Genomic DNA, 21,081 nt, shown 5'->3' with positions numbered 1-21,081 from the left:
GTGAAATTTCTAAACTATATGTCCAAATCAGATTCATGTCATTCAGTTATGTTGGCAGCGTGATTTATGTCAGTTTAGTTGCGAATAAATGTGACAAATGCCGCTTAAGTCCTTTGTTAGCATAATTGATGGACGGAATTGTTTAAGAAATACGATAAGTAAAGACAGAAAAGTTGCATGCAATAAAGTTAAGGATATATAATCAAAAGGTTGCACTTGTCCATGTGGGAGATTGTTGGATTTAGAGACGTCTAATTACAAATATTAAGTTGGACATACGTGCATTGTGATTATAATGTCAAATACTGTCAGCGAGATTACATTTATGTAATGATTAAAACATGCCAAATAATGTGATTAATTAAACCATGGCATTATACGTATTTAAATAAGGATTTGGATACAAATACATATAGAATAATGTTAATCAATTACAATTGTTAATGGACCGATTATAATTGATTAAAAATAATAGCAGTAATAAATTTGAGCTGAATAAGGAAATCAGAATCTATTCTGATTGATTGATTGATTGATTGATTGATTGATTTCAAAATCTGAAATTTCAGATTTCTTGACAGACTTGTTTCAGCTAAATTTTAGGCTGCCCTAGGATTGGGGTTTTGCACTGCTATAAAGGGGTTGAGTCTCCAAGGCTTGCAATCACTCAAAAAAATTGTCTGCTCCATTGAAGACTAGATACTCTGTCATTTAGGATAGCCAGAGAAAAGGATTGCAAGTTCTTGGAAGGATTCAAGAGCCAGCAACTCAAGTCAAGACCAGGAGCCTTTGAAGATGGAAAGTAAGTTCCGCTGTGCATTAATTTTTAATTTCTTACAAAGGAGTAGATCTTGGTTAGGGTTTAAAGTAATTAGGAAAACCCACAAAGTAAATCTTACAATGTAAGTGTCTGGGATCTCTAATCAATTTATGCTTCATTTGCTGGAAGCTAGTTTGGCTCTCCTCAATTGCGATGAGGAATTCCCTGGAGGAGGCTGACCGATATCCTGCCATTCATTCTTCCGACCAATATATGGAGTATGGAGTCTGATTGCTGGTGATCCCTCTAAAAATAATGAATCCTGCAAGGTCTTAGATAAACTTTTGGACGCTTCACATGCACTGTTAGTCTCTATAATGAAATTGGAAGACATGCACTATTAGTCTCAACACATGACTTTCCAGTTGTTGATATGGAGTTAACAGTGGATGACCTTTGGGAGGAAATTCACACCATTGAGGAGAATATAGCAGAGTTGTTGATATGGAGTTAACAGTGGATGACCTTTGGGAGGAAATTCACACCATTGAGGAGAATATAGCGGCGTTGAGGGCAACGAGCGTGGATGGAAACAATGCAATTACCATAGGAGAGAGAGTTTTTCGTCTCAAGGATGATGGCTCCAAGGGGTCCAATCGATCTGGTTCTGATGCTTGTTTGTCGCTTCAATTATGACCTTATTTTGCCATGATATTATCCATGATATTATGTAAATTTTTCTTTACACTGGAAAGTTTTTGTAAAGTTCACAATGAAAATGTTTTTAAGGATAATTTGGAAATACAACTCCAGAGCGTGCAAATTCCTTGAATATATTTTGAACTGCAATTTTTTTTTTAAGTGTATTTCTCTGTAAGGGTTCTAGTCCCTAATCCAACTTTTGTCTGTTGATCCTTCTTGTTTCTTCACTTTCTTCCACCAAGAACAGAATATCCCATTCATCATTGTGCTTATCAGATTCTTCATGATCCTACTCATGGAATATGACATCTCTACTAACAAAAATCTTGTGAGTAGAGGGATTAAATAATCTATAAGCTTTATATTTTGAACAATACCCTATAAAGGTACATTTGATGGCTTTTGAATATAGTTTTCTTCTGTCTTCCTTTGGAATATGGGCAAATGCTTTAGACCCAAACACCCTTAAATGTTTTACTGCAGGCTTAAATCCATATAATGCTTCATAAGGAGTTTTAAACTTAAGACTCTTTGTAGGACTCCTATTTTTCAAATAAACTGTAGTATTCAATGCTTCAGCCCAAAAACCATTCGAAAGATCCTTATCTTTCAACATGCTCCTAGCACATTCCACCAATGTTCTGTTCTTTCTTTCCATTACTCCATTCTACTGAGGAGTATGGGGTACTATGAATTGTTGTAATATCCCATGGTCTTTACAGTACTTGATAAACTCATCCTTCCTGTATTCTCCCCCTTGATCAGAGCAGAGAATTTTTATATGCTTCCCTGTTTGCTTTTCAATCATGTTTATGAATTGCTTAAAGTATTCGAATGTGTGACTTTTCTTACTCAAAAAATACACCAAAGAAAACTTTGTTCAGTCATTAATAAATAGTAAACAATACAGTGCACCTCATAATGACTTTGTTTGCATGGGTCCACAAAGATCTGTGTGCACTAATTCAAGTATGTCTCTCTGTTTCTTCTCTACTCGAACAAAGAATTCTTCTCTATGCATACAGGCATCACAATAATTATGCACTTGTTTTAACATAGGAAGATCTCTTACCATTTCCTTTTTCTAAAGTAACAACAAATCCTTGTAGTTGATATGACCAAATCTCCGGTGCCACAGCTCTTCTGTAGTCAAGCTTGCTACTGTCAAAGCTCAAACTGGTGCTAGTCTTTCATCCAATTTGTACAAACCTCCTGTTCAATTTCTTGTAGCAATAGTCTTCATGCCATCTAACAGATCTTTAATATAACAGTTATATTTAAAAATTCAACTTTAAGATCTTGATCTGTAATCATGGATACAAAAATCAAGTTTTTTGTTACACCGGGCACATACATGACATTATGAATTTGTCTTATAGTACCATTAGGTAAAATGACAGAAATTTTCCCACACCCTTTGATTTGATGACTTCTATCATCACTTAGGTAAATTTACGCTCCGTAGTTGATTTCTTTGAAATCTTTGAACCATTTCTTGTTCCCTGTCATATGTGTTGATGCTCCCAAATCTACATACTAGATGTCTGCATCAACATTCTCATCAAAGTCTGCCATGAACAATCTGAAGTTTTGCTCATGATTGTCATTTGAGAGATGACTTGCATGTCGTTTCTGCTTCTGCTGTTGTTCATGATATATCTTCTTCCTGCACTCCTTAGCGATATGACCAAGTTTTCCACAATAAAAACATTTAATTTCAGAGTTGTTTCTATTCAGATGCATACCTTGGGTTTGATTTGGTATTTTATGTGAGTTTCCTCCATTTTGTTGTTGCCGATTTCCTTTTCCTTTGAAGAAGTTCTTCTTTGCCATCAATACAAGATCTGCACTATGGGGCTTCAGAGTCGATCTTATTTCTTCTTCTTGCATCAGTGTTCGTATTAGTTCTTCAAACTTTAGGATTTTCTCTCTCGCATTTATCCCAGTGATGAATATTTGGTAGTCATCGGTCACACCATTTATGCTAATTGTTACAAGATCTGTATCTGCAATTGTATCACCAATGTCTACCAATTTGTTCATCAAATATTTGATCCTCGCTATGAAGGAAGCAATTGTTTCATTCTCCTCCATCTTCAGGGATAGGATCTTGCTCTTCAGGAACAAAAGACGATTTGTATTCCTGATCTCATACAAATCCTTCAATATTCCCGAGATCTCGCTTGCTGATTTACATTCTTTGATATGTGGTATGATGCAGTCTTTCACTGACATCTTCAACATCATCCTTGCTTTACCTTCTCGCTTCTCCCAATCCGGGACTGATGCTGATCTAGCTGTTGACTTCTGCTCATCCCCATTTGCAATCGTCCAAGCACTCTGCACTTCTAGTAGAGTCTGCATATTGAATTTCCAATTTGCATAATTGGAGCCATCGAACTTGTTATGCTCATTCAAGTATGCTTCAATCAACTGATTATTCATCTTGACGATTAAAAAAAAAAAAATTGGCAGGTAAAAACAATATGTTAGATTTACCCTAGATCTGTGTCAAAGACATAAATCGCTGATCTCCAATATTGTTTGATCCCGCAGTGCATACGCAAACCACCATGGCTTCCTTCACGACCTCTACCGTGGCCTCCTCGACAGACCTCGAGCTCTAGATAGCCTTCTATCGGCAGCCACCGCCAAGACACAGCCTTCTCTCGGCCTCCACACAACCCCTCTCTTGTTTGCACAATCAGCGCGAGTTAGCACCACAGACTCACGAAAGTCTTTGCGACTATACACTACAGATATGCGACGGTCGACAAAATAAAAACATGCGGAAGTGCTACAGTTGGATCGGCGAGATTAGCCCTCCAAACCACATGATGATTTTGCTTTCAGCGCGCCTTTCAAATACTCCACTCTTCGTACAGGTTCCTCCGTTCTGTAACTTTGATACCATGTTAAAAAGTGATGTTGGAATTAATAAAAAAAGAACCCACTGGCCAGCTCTACGAAAGAGAGTTTGAACCAGGAGAGTCTAGCTTTGCAGAACACTCTACATTGTTCATGTACATTACACATTATATAGTAATCATAGATTTAGGGAAGTTAGAACCATAACCTAAGAAAGAGAAACTAATTCCTATCCTGAGGTCTCGTGAACCAACTCACTATTCTAAGATATTATCCATTATCTATAACACAACCAACTTCATTAAGGTAAGGAAAATAAGGTGAAAGAGAAAGCCTACCTATGGCCACACAATCTAAGCCAACGCTGCAGTTTATGCAGAGAAGAGCCCCCAGTCCAGTCCAGGCCTAGGCCATCCATCCAAACACATGTACAAGATCTCGTACATTCCTATAATCATCCCTAACCGATCAATCATACATTGCTTATGTGAAGGCAGAGCACCATAAATGACAAACAACGAATCCGAAATTACAATTGAGTCAATCCATTCGACAATCTAAAAAATAAGCATGTAAATAGTAGATAACTAAGATTCTTTTGGTAACAAGGTTGAATAATCCAGACTTATATTTTCCTGAAAATTTAGCCCCTCCAAAGTTGAATAATCAAGAACTTACAAATTAAGATGGCATTTGGTAGTATCATATTCCTTTGCACATTTAAATAGATTATACAAATGGAAATAAAAATGGCAAAGTAAAAAATCCATGAAAATACATTCGTTTCCCAAAAAAAAAGGATAATAGTGGCAAAGTGCCGTGAAGGATGCAATTGGCAACATTTTGTCGCTTGTACAATGGATTACATTACTTACTCCATTATTCCATAGACACACATTTTGTTAGTTCAATCAATTAGATATACTCAATCTTCAACAACTACAAGTGCAGGAAAAGTGGGAGTCATGATGTGGTGTTTTTAACATCCTATCCACATTGGCAGCCATAAGTTCTAAACTCTGGACTTAAGGTGAACTGCATTAGGTGAAACTGTAGGGGGACCCGACCGACGTTGGAGGCTCTTCAAGAAACCAGGATCTACCTGTAGCTCAATCTTCAAATAAAAGCATGTCTTGTGCATGTAGAAAAGTTTAAAAGATATGGTGGCATGGCAAGGATGCCAATTTTTGGAAGTCCACAGGGAAACAAGTAGCTTGAGAAATGACATGCAATACAGAGGGCATTGGGTAATCTAATGAGCAGATAGGGAAAATATAACTGCATGCTAAGATACAACTGATGCTCTGATGCCATGTTGCAAAATGAGAGTAACGGGTCCTGGATCTAGTACAGTAGCTTGCAATCAACCACATGCGATCTAGTACAGTAACTTGCAATCAGCCACACACAAGAGCTATCCAAGTGACCCTGCTTATACAAGAGCTATCCATGCGCATACAGTGATACACAATCCAAATATCTTAAAATCCTCCTAAACACAAGAGTCAGAGGATTCAGAAAATATTAAAATAGATAAATAACCAACATATGGCATGTATCATTAACAACTAACCTGCATCTGATGCATTTTTCGCTCCAACAACTGTAAGTTAAATTAATTTATCTTTATAATCACGTGTATGCTATATATATAAATTAGAAATAAATAATGATGATAAGGCTAAGAGGACTGACCTTGATTTTATCTAGTCTATTTTGAAATGCCTATCGATATACACACAATTAAAGCGTGAAGCTTCACTATACACGCAATCAGGTGCTGAGAATCAGAAAGATCGGTCTCCTGCAATGTAATTTAGGGTTGTTTAGAGTCAGTAATTTAATTGAACACGGAAATAATTAACAATATAAAAATAGAGAAAAGGTTCTATCCATTAATTAAGAACCCTTTACTTATTTTGGTAAAAAAGATTCACTTTTTTTTCAGTTCAGTGTCGGCCCGTAACTTCGTCGATGTTCTCTTACAGATATTATCTAATTAATGCGACTGAGCAATTTCACAAGCATATTTCAAACTATACAGGCCTACCTTAATTTCTAAAATAAAGTGTGAAATTGACATTGACAAAGGTCAGAATTAAAAAATTACATCAAAGAATCGCAATTAGAACCCTGAGAGCTATGCCTAAGAATAAGAATCCGGAAAGGGAATTACAAAATCTTGATTGAAGTCAAATTTACCATGAAAATATTGCACAAAGGGAAACCAAAATCCATGAAGCTTTGGCTGTGGATGACATTCGTTTTCAGCTTTACAAGTTATCATGTCGCCTCCTTTTCGTAGAAAAGTAATCCAATACTTTAAAGAAGATTCTTCCTTTTCCTTTTAAGATAAATTTTGATACTAAATTATGAAGGTCCTGTCCAATTTAAACAGAAGAAGTCTGAAGTCCATGCATCTTCTAGAAGTTTTCAACATATTATAATTCGAACTCAATCTCGTCTTCACGTGTACTCATGCATCTTCTAGAAGTTTTCAACATATTATAATTTGAATTTTCATCGTATTTAAATCATTCCGAGAAGGCCTTGCTTACGCGAAATTTTGCCTTCGCACTTTATAAGATACGATTCTAGGCTGCCCATTTTTATAATATAACTTAATACATTCAATGTTATCAACCATGGAAAGGCTCACCACTACCTAAAAGATAAGTCCTCGCTCAAAGGCTCTTGCTCTGAGGTTGCGAGCCTCTTCCTTGCCAACGTTGTTATCCTGCAACGCCTTCGAGTTACGAGGAACTGTTTCTGTTTCCTGAGAGCATGTTGAAGATCTTGCCTTATGCTAGGATCATTTGGTTTAAGTGGCAAGAAAATAGTTTTAATGATAATTAATAATTTCCTAAATAAAAAAAGGTTCAATAGCCCGTTAATTACTTTTTAATTGTTATTGAAAGTGATATACGTTGCCATAGATATAAAGACTAACCTGCATGAAATTACACGTTTCATTTATGAATGCCACTTGTATCATTTTTCCCCCAAGGTGCTACCTCGTTTCGTTTCAATGCAAGGTCGGCGAGCTCTCTTGGATGATCAGATTCACTTGTAGCAGTTGGAGTTTGTGTTCACACTAACACATTCTCTGAATTGGTTCTTGATCCTTTGGACGTTTCATATCTTAGGATACATTATCATTGATGAAATCAACTTCATAGGCCCCTTTTTCATTGATAAAAGTTATCCCACTGGGATTACCCTCAACCGAAGGACGATCCAGACGAGCAAGAGCGGTCAAGCTAGGCGTAGAAGCGTTGGATTCATTGACAATGGTAGACTGTGCTCGACATGATCGTGATCTCTAGTATCGGTTGAAAACCATACTTCAAATTTGGTTTTTGCAGCTAATCTGATACTCTGTCACTCATTGGTTAATCATTAGAAACCATGGCAGCAATTGCTCCTCTGTACAATTGGCTTATTGTCTCTAGGTGATGACTCAAGTGTCTCATCTTTTCCAATGGGGAGGAGAGTTATAAGGCATTTTTCCCACTCAAAACCAATATCAACAGGTTACTTGTATCCTCTACTTTGTAAGGATCATGCAGCAGCCGAAGGAAGTTTGGTTTCCTCATGTGGTTCAGGCCTTTAGGGTTTATGTTTGTGCTTCTCATTTCAAGCATGCCTTGAGTACAATAGTTTACGAGGTACTAGCTTCTTTCATACTTTTCTGTTTTATTTCAAGATCTTAGTTGAAGATTTGTAGACCGACCTGATTTAAATTAGGTGATGGGTAGGTGCAAAATAGAAATAATTTAGTCGGGACGATTCTGTGAGGAAAATAGCACTTACAATTTAAAATGGTTTTTAATTTTAAATTTGTACAAGCACAAAGAGATCTTTAACTGTTTTGCATTTGAACTTTATGCTGCAACTTTATGCAGCTTAAGACGCGGAAAGAAAAGTAATACATGCAGAAGATTTGATACTGACTGTAAGTTTGAGGCACGCTGAAAAAAAGTAATACACACAAAAGAGTTAATACTGGGCTCTGCACAACATGCTTCTCATCGCTCCAAAGCATCTCATCGCTCCAAAGCAGTTGCACAACATGCTTCTCATCACTCCAAAGATATTGTCCAAATACTGTTCCTGAATTTCCCAGGAGAAGCTTCACAGGATTGGCGCTGATGCTCAGCATGTAGCTCAGCTTCTCATTTTTCTTTGTAAACATCAGATTCCTCCACCTCACTCTCACCGAGACACCTTTGGAGCAATCGCTGTGGCCCTATAAGTTGACAGAAATGCCTGACATTGGTGACTGTGCACAAAGCCATATTGTCTGGTCTTCGTGTGCTCTGGTGGCATGTTTGTGGTGTGTCGTGTAACTCGTATAGACATATAAGACATAGTTAACAGTATGTATCTAAAAAACAAACCAAAAATTTCATGTTGGGGAACCAATGCTCGCATTAGTTTACACTCGTGAAATATAGGAACGAAAAAATCCACATAACTCGTGAAATATAGGAACCAAAAAATCCACATAAAAATCCACCTAACTCGTGAAATATAGGAACCAAAAAATCCACATAAAAATCCACCTAACTCGTGAAATATAGGAACCAAAAAATCCACATAATAATTCACATAATATATGATACATAATATATGATCTCTCGTGAAGAGGCCAAATAAGACGATGAAGTTTCAAAACTATACGATGAAGTTTTAAAACTATATATAATATATGGCTTCTTCACGAAGAAGCCAAATAAGACAATGAAGTATCAAAACTATAGTCGAAACTATGCTCAATACACCACGGGGAAAGACTAACTAGCTTAACCTAAAGTTAAGGCCACCATTTTGATTACTAGCCACCATTTTGATTACTATAGTCCTAACCTTGCCTAAAACAACGACTAAAAGTGATAATTAACTATTAGAAAATTGCCAATAAAACCATATCCAACTTCATTCACAACTCACATGGGTTAACTCTACATTTCTCTTAAGAAAAGAGGTTGAAATAGAGAAAAATCGCACATGTGTTACACATAAACAACAATTTATAATTATAAAAATCAAGATACTCCATACTAAACTCCATTTTATAGTAATGTTTATATTAAACTCTTTTCCATAGTAAAGTTTTATTATTTTTAAAATATTTTTGTTTGTTTGTTTACTTGTTAGGGAATGTGAGCTCTGAGATTTCTACTAAGGCTAATTTGTGGCTTAAGTAGCTATGACTTATAGACATCTCAGTTGTCAAAATTATTTGGGGATCACACTCGCCTAGGCCACACCAACCCTTAACATGACTGAAATATTTTCCACAAAATTTTGAACTAGTGACATTTATAGACTTTTACACCACAAAGTAGTTTAACAAAACATCTTATCAGCATCTACTCTACACCCTGTTATAGACAATTTTGTGCCTTGCAGCATCAGGCATGAATTGTCAATAATCCAAGGGATCCAAAGTCCCTAAACATGATGTTCCTACCCCTAGAGGAACAAGGTCAGCAAACCAACAGCTCTCAGATCAGTTCTCCACCTGAAAACACTCAAAAACAAGCAATCCTGAAATCAACGCAGGTGCTCCACTAGGCTTCTACACTGAAACTCAACTCCTCCATGGTGTACCTGCATTGCAAAGCAGGTAGAACAAAGGCCACCTGCGCTGAGCGAGATGGGACAAGTGGCACACTGAGTCATTGCTCTGGAATCTTCCAAAAATGACACTTGGATCAGGGATTTCGCCTTATGATGAGTCAGAGGCTCTGTTTCTCCAAGTGGAAGCAAGGTTCTCCAAGTGGACTCAAGAACTGAAGATCAACTGAAGAGAGAGAGGACACAAGGTAGCTACACATCAGTTGCAAGCTGACTCATCCTTTCTCAATTCATCTATATATTGAACTCTCTCCTATGAGCTCAAAGAGGCTGGAATTTTGTGCAAAGTAACGATATGCTGTTGGTTTCACTAGAGAACTATTGGGTGATTGCTTGAAGGAGGTGAAGAGGAGAAATTCTTTCTGCTGGGAGGTGTTGCTGGATTGGGGCCTTCAATGGTTGTAACCTTCAGAACTTTACTTCTTCCATTAATAAAAGCTATTGAGGTTCTTCTATATGCATTTGTTTCAATGATGTATTGTGATGATTGTATATTTGATTTATGCTAATCCTTGAATCAGTTATGGATGCATGCTTCTTGTAGTTTCCTTCTTTGTTATTTTGCAGGATCTCATTGTAGCTGGGCTAGCAAAAGAGCAAAGAGCTAGGAGCAAGCAACAAAGAGAAGAGATTGGAGCAAAGATTAAGTGCAAGGCAGCGCTTAGTGCATTTCTTCATTCTCTCTTGCTTTCATAAAGAAGTAAACCTTAAGTAGTTTTCTTTACAGTTGTTGTTGAGGTACTATCACCCTTAGAGTGGGATAGGGTCATCCGAGTCGGATACTTTTCCCCACAACAAACTGGCGACCCCGCTGGGGATCGTATCTGTTTGATTGTTTGTAGTATTTTGCTATTCATTTCCTGAACAAAAGAGTACCAAATCGAAAAGCTTTTGACTATATCAAAAGTGAAGTAGAGGGCAGCTACTCTAGCTCATTTCTGAGCATGTTCATGATTTGAAGAGCTGATCTACAAGGATCCTTGTAAGCTCTTAGTGATAGCTTTTCATCTTCCTTGTCATCCCTTAGTGTGTGCTTGACTGATAGCTTCTGATTTGACCGAAAACCGTGAATTTTTGAGAAATCTGTGACCCGGGAACTGAGAAAACGTAAGTCTCGTTTTCCAAAGCAAGCTGTACACAGGCTACCTGCTTTGCAACGCAGGTAGCCCCTTCGGGACCTGCGCTGAATGTCAAACAGGCAGTGTACTACCTGCTTTGATCCAGTTTTGCCTAGTGCTACTGGGGTTTCCTCCTGTTTCTTGCCCTGTTTTCACCATTGTTTTGCAGCCAGTTACCAGTCCATGTACCTATCTGAAACCAACTTTACTTGCCATTATTCCGCCTCAGTTATATAAAGAAACTGTACTTGTTCTTTTGTATTTCTTACATCATTTACAGTTTCCCATAACGAAAAGTGAACTAGTCTTGCTGTGGCCTCTTAGATCCAAACCTGTGTTAGGCATTTTTGCTGATCTTAAGAGTTAGTTTGTTTGCTGTCCATAGCTGATTGGTCTTTTGCTTTCGTCGTATGGTTTGATTTCATATATTTCTAGTGTCGAAACAAGTGAATCTTAAGGTGTCTTTTGATTTTGGACAAGCTTGTTTGTTTTCACTTGAAATTGATCTCAAAGTTATATAACAACTTTCTTTTTGTAATACATCAACATTAAGAAAGAGAAAAGAAATACTTGCATTGTGCATTTTGCATCTGAAAATTTTGCATGTGATTTAGGAGAAAGTGCATTAGTTTGTGCTGTATGATCTGTGTGAAAAGATATGTCTTTCTTTTCCCTCAGTAGTTAAGATTTTCATCAGTCAAAAAGATTTGAAAAAAAAGCTTGCTTCTCATCTTAGGCTGCATTTAGGAATTTGTCATATACATCTCGTGGTGATCCTTAAAGGCAAACTGCTAAACAAGATCAACATAAAAATAAATTCAATTTACATAACAACGCTTTGTAACATAACGCAAACACATAGAGGTCTAGGTAGAGACGTGTTCCGGTGTCGTTAAACATAGTGACTGTCGATCTCTACGAAGGTGGGTGATTCCTCCTGAGAGTCGGTGGCACTAATACGGACTTGTGCTCCCACGTACCGTCGCGTATATATTGGGAGACCCCTATAGGAACAAAGCCTTTATCCATAGGAAGCCGTGTCGGCCGCTCTACTGATCGCGATGCAGTGAACACAGCATTCACGAAGATCGACCACCCGTACCGTAAAACGTATTCTGTGGTTTCGCGAAAAGTTTGGCACACCCTCTGCCTAGAACTCCAGAGTAGTTTCTTTTGGCCTTTTTCAAACTCTATAACTGAAAAAGTCCATCCGAGCATTTGTCACTTCGGGCTCGTTAAAACATCGAAGGAGACTAGAGTCATCTTTAGCTTTTTCTCGACTCTTTAAAACTGAAAAAGCAAGTTGTGTCTAAAGCGTCGTTATAAAATTTATTTTAAGCGGAATAATCATCACCCTTCCCTCGTTGATCTTCGAAGTTAGTCCACCACAAGTGGAAGTTCCTGTAGAATCGCTAAGAAATCTTTTGGATAGACTAGATATGTCTGAACAACCGTCGACATCTAGGACTGTGTCGTCCGACACAGCTGCAGCAGAGCCTCCTGCTGCTACTCCAACGATGTTCGCTGGTATACCATCTGTCACGGCAAATTGTCAACAACAAGTCGGAGTCCAATCAGGGACAACGACATGGTTAGTTCCTATTTCTTCATCCGGATTATCATCTGGTATTTCTTATGTTGAAACTCGCCAAATTGATCCATTTGGAGGTCAATCTGGGCAATCAATCCCCTTGAGTTCCGGATTGATACCATATGGGGGGCAGTATGCCCTTTCACTACCTCCTCCGGGAGGATGCCCATACGTGAGTTCACAACAAAGTTCAGGTCAAACTGGAATTACATCCAGCGGTTGGTTACCAATACTGCCTCAACAACCAGGAGTTGTATATTCGATGCAACCAGTACACCTTGTGTCGAATATTCCCACCATACCTGCTATAGTGAATGTGTCGCAAGTACAAGCTCCACCTGTTGTATGTCAACCCCAATCTCAGGTTGCAATACAACAACCACTTGTCTCAACGACTCAATCGCAATCTCAGGGTAGTGCCTCCTTATCTGGAGCGACTCAGGCTCAAACAACTACTGTGACTCCTCATCCTGGTCAATCATCCAGTATTGGTCAACAACCGCCATTCCAGCAATCATATCAAGGACCTGAGCAACAAGTCTTTGTAAGTAATGGGCAACCATACTATAATGGTTATGCCCATCAACCTTGTCAAAGTTGCCAGCATTATGCTGGTCTGCAAAGACCCATTGCTCAGGCAATCCCATCTTATCCTGGATATGCTTCGCCTAACCTGAATCAACAGTTTCCCTTTGTAGCAACTCTAGAATTACCAGATCTAAACCGGCTGACGAATGATCCAATTGCTTATGCCCCTTGGTGGCCAGCGATTCCACATAAACTTCCGTCAGATATTCCTAAATTTAATGGAAATCCGGGTGAAGACCCGTCGAATCATGTGATGACATTCCATCTATGGTGTTCATCGAACACCTTGAATGATGATTCGATAAGACTTCGCCTCTTTCAGAGGACGTTAACGGGTCCAGCGGCAAAATGGTACATTGAATTGCCTAGAGCTTCGTTCGACAACTTCAGTACCTTAGCCACAACCTTTTTAACCCATTTTCAATTACCGATAAGGTATGAAACGGGAACAGAACTCCTCACCAACTTCAAATAGATGACTGCCACCCACATATCTGATCATATACATGAGTGGCGACGTCGTCGTAGGATGGTAAAAACGTACGTTCCCGATTAGCTATTAGCTGAATGGTTTATCAAGTCATTACTTCCTGCCATCACGAAAGATGTGGCAAAGGGGGGGGGGTCGTAACGGAAGAGTAGGTTATCGCTCGTGCACAATATCTAGACTTGGTCTATACTCAGTCCGGCACGCTCTACGACAAAATACCTGACGCCCCTAGACCGGAATTCTCAATTCCTCCTCCTCCTAAATCAAACAATGACTCTCACGCCGGCGATGATGTGATTGGCAAGCACAAAATTTACAGTCAAAATGCAAATGAAAAACTTCTTGCCTCAGAAGTAAATGCCATGTCGACCGACAAGGGCAAACAACTGAAGCAACCAGGGGGCAAGAAGAAAAAGACAGGAAGAAAAAGGAAACCCCCGGCAGGGTGTCATATATGCGATGAGGATCATTGGACGAAATATTGTCCACATATAGCTGAAGTTAAGAAACTCTTTAAGAGTTCAAAAACCCCAGCAGTATTGACTGATCCGTTTCCTAATCCAGGTCAAAATCTGGTTGCTAATCAAAATGCTTCCGGATCCCAAGTGCTTATGTTGTCTACCTCAAAGCAACAGAATAATGCTTTGACAAGGAATAAAGATTACGGGAATCCAAAGCTGTCGAACAACAAGGTTAATGAACGACCTAGTAGTTCAACAACAACTTTGACCGAAGTTGTGCCACCCATCGTTCCTGAGCCAAAGATAAAGTCGCCAAAGGGAGTAGTACACAAATCGACATTTAATCCTCGTGCCAAAGAAGCACAGAATTATAATATAGTAAAGGACCTGGCCCAATCGCCGTCCACTATGTCGACACTTGAGGTACCACAAAATTACCCCTCCCAAGAGCAAGCTTTATTATCAGCAATAGGTGGGATTGGCCCAATGGATTCCAATCTTGTGGCCTTTGATCATAAAGGATATGACCCGCAATTACCAGCTCAACTAGCTTTCCTTATTCAAGTGAAAGCCCTCAACAAAATTGTTCATCGAACAATTATTGATGAGGGGGCATCTACATGTCTTATGTCGATGAGTTGCTGGAAAGATTTAGGCTCACCACCCTTGTCGAAATCGTCAACGACGTTAAAAGCATTTGATGGACGATCATACACTCCATACGGGATTTTAAGTAACTTGCAAGTTGAACTGGGGGGCAAAACAGTAGGAATTGATGTTGAAGTAATTGATGGAAACCTCGATTACAACATCCTACTAGGAAGGCCCTGGATCTATGCCATGGCCGCGGTTGTGTCGACCTACTTCAGGAAGATTGCATTTCCCTTCCAAGGAGGAATTACAATCGTCGACCAACAAACTTTTCTCCCCAACAGTTCACAAGTTATGGGGAGCATTCCAATGATCCATGGAAGGAATCATTTGCTCCAAAATATCGGAGTAGGTCTCCTAAAAGACCCTGCCTTAATGGGTACTTTCGCCCTACCGCCTCCAAGTAATCTGGCGGGAGTGGCCACGGTGGAAACCTACAAAATGAAATCTAATCCAATCTTCTGGTTGGATTCGGAAGATTCCTAAATATTTTGTCGGCATGGACCATCGCCCTAATAGAAATACTGTAAATACAGTGGGCGGTGCGGGCGGTCTTCTTGTGTCAACCTCGTTAAAAAATGAAACAAGGAGTCGAGGATAGTTCCTATCTTGTGTCAACCTCATTAAAAAATGAAACAAATCCCCGAGGTAAACCTTCATTCCAACCACCGAGTTGGATGCAATGAAGCTTGGGGGGCATGCACCTCGATTTGCATTATTATACTGGGGGCATGCAAACTTATCTTCGAGCAGTTTTAGCACACAGTTCATGCTCGTTAAAAAATAAACGCAAGATCCGAGCAGTTTTAGCACATAGTTCATGCTCGTTAAAAAATAAACATAAGTTGTGAGCAATCTTCCCCTAAAGTTCAAGCTCACCCAGAAAAAATGAACCGGTAAATAACCTTGGTAAATGTAACCTTTGACAGCCATATTAAAGCCCTTGGTCGTGTTCTTGCAGTCTCACCTCCATCCGTTCATTTGGCCAATCGTTCATCTCCATATGTTTTTTTACCCATTTTGAGGAAGAGCTGTGAAGAGTGATTTCACTTAGCCATCCTTGTGACACTGCCGTGATTGGAAAATTCCAACCTGCACCTGGAATCTGCTGCTATCCCTGTTTATCACTCGTTCCTCAAAAGACGAGTCTTCTTTGAGCTCTTTTCTCCTGACTCGTAAAATATGAAAAGTTTGCCGAGTTTTGGCCTTCCAGCTCGTTAAACGACCGGAAGAGCTATCCCTCCTCTAGATTTTAATCTTTTTGGACCTGAGGGATTATTGCACAAAAAGATCGAGCGCTTGTTTTGTTCGGCTCGTTAAAGCAATCGAAAATTCATCCCTTCTGTATTGTTTTATACTTTTTCGGACTTAAGGGATTAGATGACGAAAAAGGAATTCTGGAGTTGACTTTATGTACCTTTTCAGACTCTCTAAAAATGAAAAGGACCGAGTTATCCTTGTCGTTAGACTCGTTAAATTCATTAAATAGCGACAAACTTGTCTTTAGACGAGAACGAGTTTCCCTATCGCTAGGCTCGTTAAAACATAGCGATGGGCTTGCCCGAAGGGCAGGTTATAGAACAAGCATATGTTATCCTCCTCAAGCTTGACAAAAATAAAGAGGTACTGGTCAGCAATGACTGGGGAAAAATTGGGAGAACCTCACAGCTTTAATGGTAGCAAGTCGCTGTTGAACATGACACTTTGTCCTCCGTATCACATCGGGTTGGGTTGTTTCATTCACCGGTCTCATCACCATGGTCCTCGCCACACCATCCACATTTGGGGTAATGCTACCGATCCATCACATCAGTGTCGTTATATGTTCAAGAGATGTTGTTCTGCAAAGAGTCAACTGTGTCCCATCCACTGCCATACATTGTCCTTCATCCATTTCATGACCGCCACCCTGAATCATACATCACAGTTTGTTTTCACCTCATCACAATCACTAGCTCCGTTCCGTGTCACTGATGTGGGATTCATTAAGGCCCTCCTTTGACGGATCGCTCCTTGTCGACATCAGCTCATTCTCCAAGGAGTTGATCTAGGAACAACCCCTTCAGTACTTTGAAGCTTGCATGCCTTAATGGCAAGTTTCTCACTTCCGGCGACAGGTATACATCAATGACCTTCGACCAGAAGATTTTGCATGGTGGTCGACGCCAAGTCCCTTATTCCCACCATGTGAATTGTACTGCTGTACCTTGAGGGTCATCATCCTTATCGGTGATTCCTCTCGCGCTTGTTAACGGTTTACATCATTGACCGGTAATCAAGCGATGTCTTTCCATGTTCGACTTCAAGAAACTCTCACATGGATCGACTTGTACATCGAGTGAAGATCGGAAGAGATTGAAGACCCCGGATCTAGTTTCATCCATCCGGGCTGCGATATATATTCAGGATATAAAGACATTTGATATGTACATCATTGCAGCAGATGATCATCCTTCTCAAAGGATGATAATTTCAGCAGAGAATTATCAGTCTACCATCAGACGATCGTCTGTTCTATGTACCAAAATGAATTTATAAAGCTGAGCATGGGAATACTCGCCTCAGCTAGATCATGAAAAAGTATGAAAAGTAATGTATTGTATTGTATCTTATTACAGGACACTTCTCAGCAGATTGAATGAACTTCGGATCCTCCTAATAAAGCATTTCACCCGATAAACGACCTCATACTTTAGGGGGCATCTGTTATAGACAATTTTGTGCCTTGCAGCATCAGGCATGAATTGTCAATAATCCAAGGGATCCAAAGTCCCTAAACATGATGTTCCTACCCCTAGAGGAACAAGGTCAGCAAACCAACAGCTCTCAGATCAGTTCTCCACCTGAAAACACTCAAAAACAAGCAATCCTGAAATCAAAGCAGGTGCTCCACTAGGCTTCTGCACTGAAACTCAACTCCTCCATGGTGTACCTGCATTGCAAAGCAGGTAGAACAAAGGCCACCTGCGCTGAGCGAGATGGGACAAGTGGCACACTGAGTCATTGCTCTGGAATCTTCCAAAAATGACACTTGGATCAGGGATTTCGCCTTATGATGAGTCAGAGGCTCTGTTTCTCCAAGTGGAAGCAAGGTTCTCCAAGTGGACTCAAGAACTGAAGATCAACTGAAGAGAGAGAGGACACAAGGCAGCTACACATCAGTTGCAAGCTGACTCATCCTTTCTCAATTCATCTATATATTGAGCTCTCTCCTATGAGCTCAAAGAGGCTGGAATTTTGTGCAAAGTAACGATATGCTGTTGGTTTCACTAGAGAACTATTGGGTGATTGCTTGAAGGAGGTGAAGAGGAGAAATTCTTTCTGCTGGGAGGTGTTGCTGGATTGGGGCCTTCAATGGTTGTAACCTTCTCAGAACTTTACTTCTTCCATTAATAAAAGCTATTGAGGTTCTTCTATATGCATTTGTTTCAATGATGTATTGTGATGATTGTATATTTGATTTATGCTAATCCTTGAATCAGTTATGGATGCATGCTTCTTGTAGTTTCCTTCTTTGTTATTTTGCAGGATCTCATTGTAGCTGGGCCAGCAAAAGAGCAAAGAGCTAGGAGCAAGCAGCAAAGAGAAGAGATTGGAGCAAAGATTAAACGCAAGGCAGCGGTTAGTGCATTTCTTCATTCTCTCTTGCTTTCATAAAGAAGTAAACCTTAAGTAGTTTTCTTTACAGTTGTTGCTGAGGTACTATCACCCTTAGAGTGGGATAGGGTCATCCGAGTCGGATACTTTTCCCCACAACACAACCCACAAACAATTTTAAAATAATTCAACATATTTATAATAAATATAATTTTTATTTTTATTTTTATTAAATAACTCTATCACATAGTAGTTTAACAAAACATCTTATTACCATTTATTCTACAACCCACAAACAATTTTAAAATAATTTTAACATATTTTTTTTTTACATACACCATATGGGCTTTTGTGCTGCATAACTATCAAAGATAAACCAGGTATATTTATGTTGTTGGTTTTATAAATTTCTATACATGGTTTCGTTTGTTTCCTAAAATAATTTTGGGAGCTAGATATGTTTCACAATTGTTGAACTCTTTATTTATATATATATATATAAAAGTTGTATTTTACATACACCATATGCGCTTTTGTGCTACATAACTATCAAAGATAAACCAGGTATATTTATGTTGTTGGTTTTATAAATTTCGATAGACTTATAGACATGGTTTTCTTTGTTTCATAAACAATTTTTTTTGGGAGCTAAGTATGTTTCACAATTGTCGAACATCATGTTCTTTTTTTGGGTGTGTTTCATAATTATAGGATGTACCATGGGTTTAGTCTTAAGATGCTTAGATGAATTTATCAAAAGATTCCTAAGAAGTCATTAACATCATGTTTTATTTGGGTGTGTGTTTCATAGTTGTCGAATGTACCATGGGTTTAGCCATAAAATTCATAGATGGATTTATCAAGAGATTATTAATAAAATATTAAGTTATTTAAAAAATTTAACCAAAGTATATATATTTTTTAATAAAATAATTATATATATTTTTAATAAAATAATTAAATTTGGTAGGTATGGAAATGTTAGTTTCATTTTTCATTTAGAAATTGATTTAATATGGAGAGTTAGGATGAGAGGAAAACTTTAGTATTATACAAAATAATTTTAGTTTTTAAAATATAATGAGATTCTATTTTAATTTTAAAATAAAAATAAATTTAAAATTCAATGTCGGTGGGGAATCTTCTATATTTCTAAAATTTTAACTAGATAATTTTTTGGGGAAAATTTTAAATTCTTTCAATTTATGCAAAGAGTTTTATTTGAAGTTCAAGGCTCTGAGAAGATTGTTTTTTTCATGTCTTGTGAAAGAAAACAAATATATAAATGAGCAAGTCAACCAGGGAACAAGAGGGATTTGTGATTCAAAAGACGAGATCACCCTTTTATCTCCCCAATAATGCGTATAAGTATTATGATGAACACATCTCATTCAAACAAATGTCTTGAAGTGCAAAGATCATGGGATAACAAGTTAATACATCAAATGTTATTCCCTCACTTTTCCTCAATCCTTTGGTAAGTATGATTAAGAATGAAATGATGGTATATTTGAGTGAATTGTGTGGGTTTATTTGGCCTGGAATAGGGAATGAATTACTTTCCCTTACTCTATATTATGTTCCTTCTCTATGAGATATTGGTGGGTTTGTGGGTTTATTTGGTTTGAGATTATATTATGGCTTGAATTATATGTCTTTGATATAGACTATGAATCCAAGTGCAAGTGGTGAATAGAGTTAGGTGTTGAATTTGTTGCTAAGCTCACCAGGGAACTAAGGAAAAGGGTAGATACAATGGCACATTATCATTATTGGAGTGGATGTTGTCTTGCTTGAGCTTAGTGAGGCGAAGAGAGGAGTGAGCTAGTGTGAAAAAGAAACAAAAAATATAAGAATAATTCACTAATGAAGTCAACCGTTCATTGGCATAAATGGAAAGATGAATTTAGGAGACACATTTAGAAGAAAAATTGCAACAAAGATACTTATGTAGTTGACATAGCAAAGCAATTAAAGGAAATCCATAAATGAGAGAAATATGTCGAAGCATTCATGATGATTCATTGTAGGAAGCACTTAGAGCTTAATGAATAATTATCGTTAGAAGTGTTTGTTAGAAGAATCATAGCCTATCATGACCTAGCCATAATCATGACTCTATAATATTTCTAAAAAAAATTCTTGTCTTTTTTATAACATTAGAGATAGGGAAGTTTCCTTGGTGGCTATTCTTATTCATCATCGTCCTTTCTATAACATTAAAGATAAGAAAATCTCCTCCTTGTTTTATCTTAATTATCTATCTCTTAAATCACTTTTACATTTTTCTTCTCTTTTGCATTATTCAATATAAAATCTATCCCATCTAGGAATGAGCTAATTTGATAGTAAAATGATATTTTTTTCGTCATAAATTTGATAATTTTTAAAAAATTGCTCAAAGTTGTATATATGATGTAATAATACATCCAAGAATTTTACAATTCTAAATTAACCCATGTCACTAAAAAAAAATGATCAAAAGTATGAATTGATAAGTAATGTACTAACTTGTTTAATTAGATTCAAAAAAAAAATACAAAAATATTAAACAACTCCCTCTATTACTTTGATTCATACTAAATCACCTTATATATATATATATATATATA

Source organism: Pinus tabuliformis, chromosome 3_1 (assembly GCF_031772625.1).
Source record: "Pinus tabuliformis cultivar Carrire ecotype Pingquan chromosome 3_1, CPIR1, whole genome shotgun sequence".
NCBI classification, from domain to species: domain Eukaryota; kingdom Viridiplantae; phylum Streptophyta; class Pinopsida; order Pinales; family Pinaceae; genus Pinus; species Pinus tabuliformis.
Note: the sequence above shows the minus strand (reverse complement) of the source record.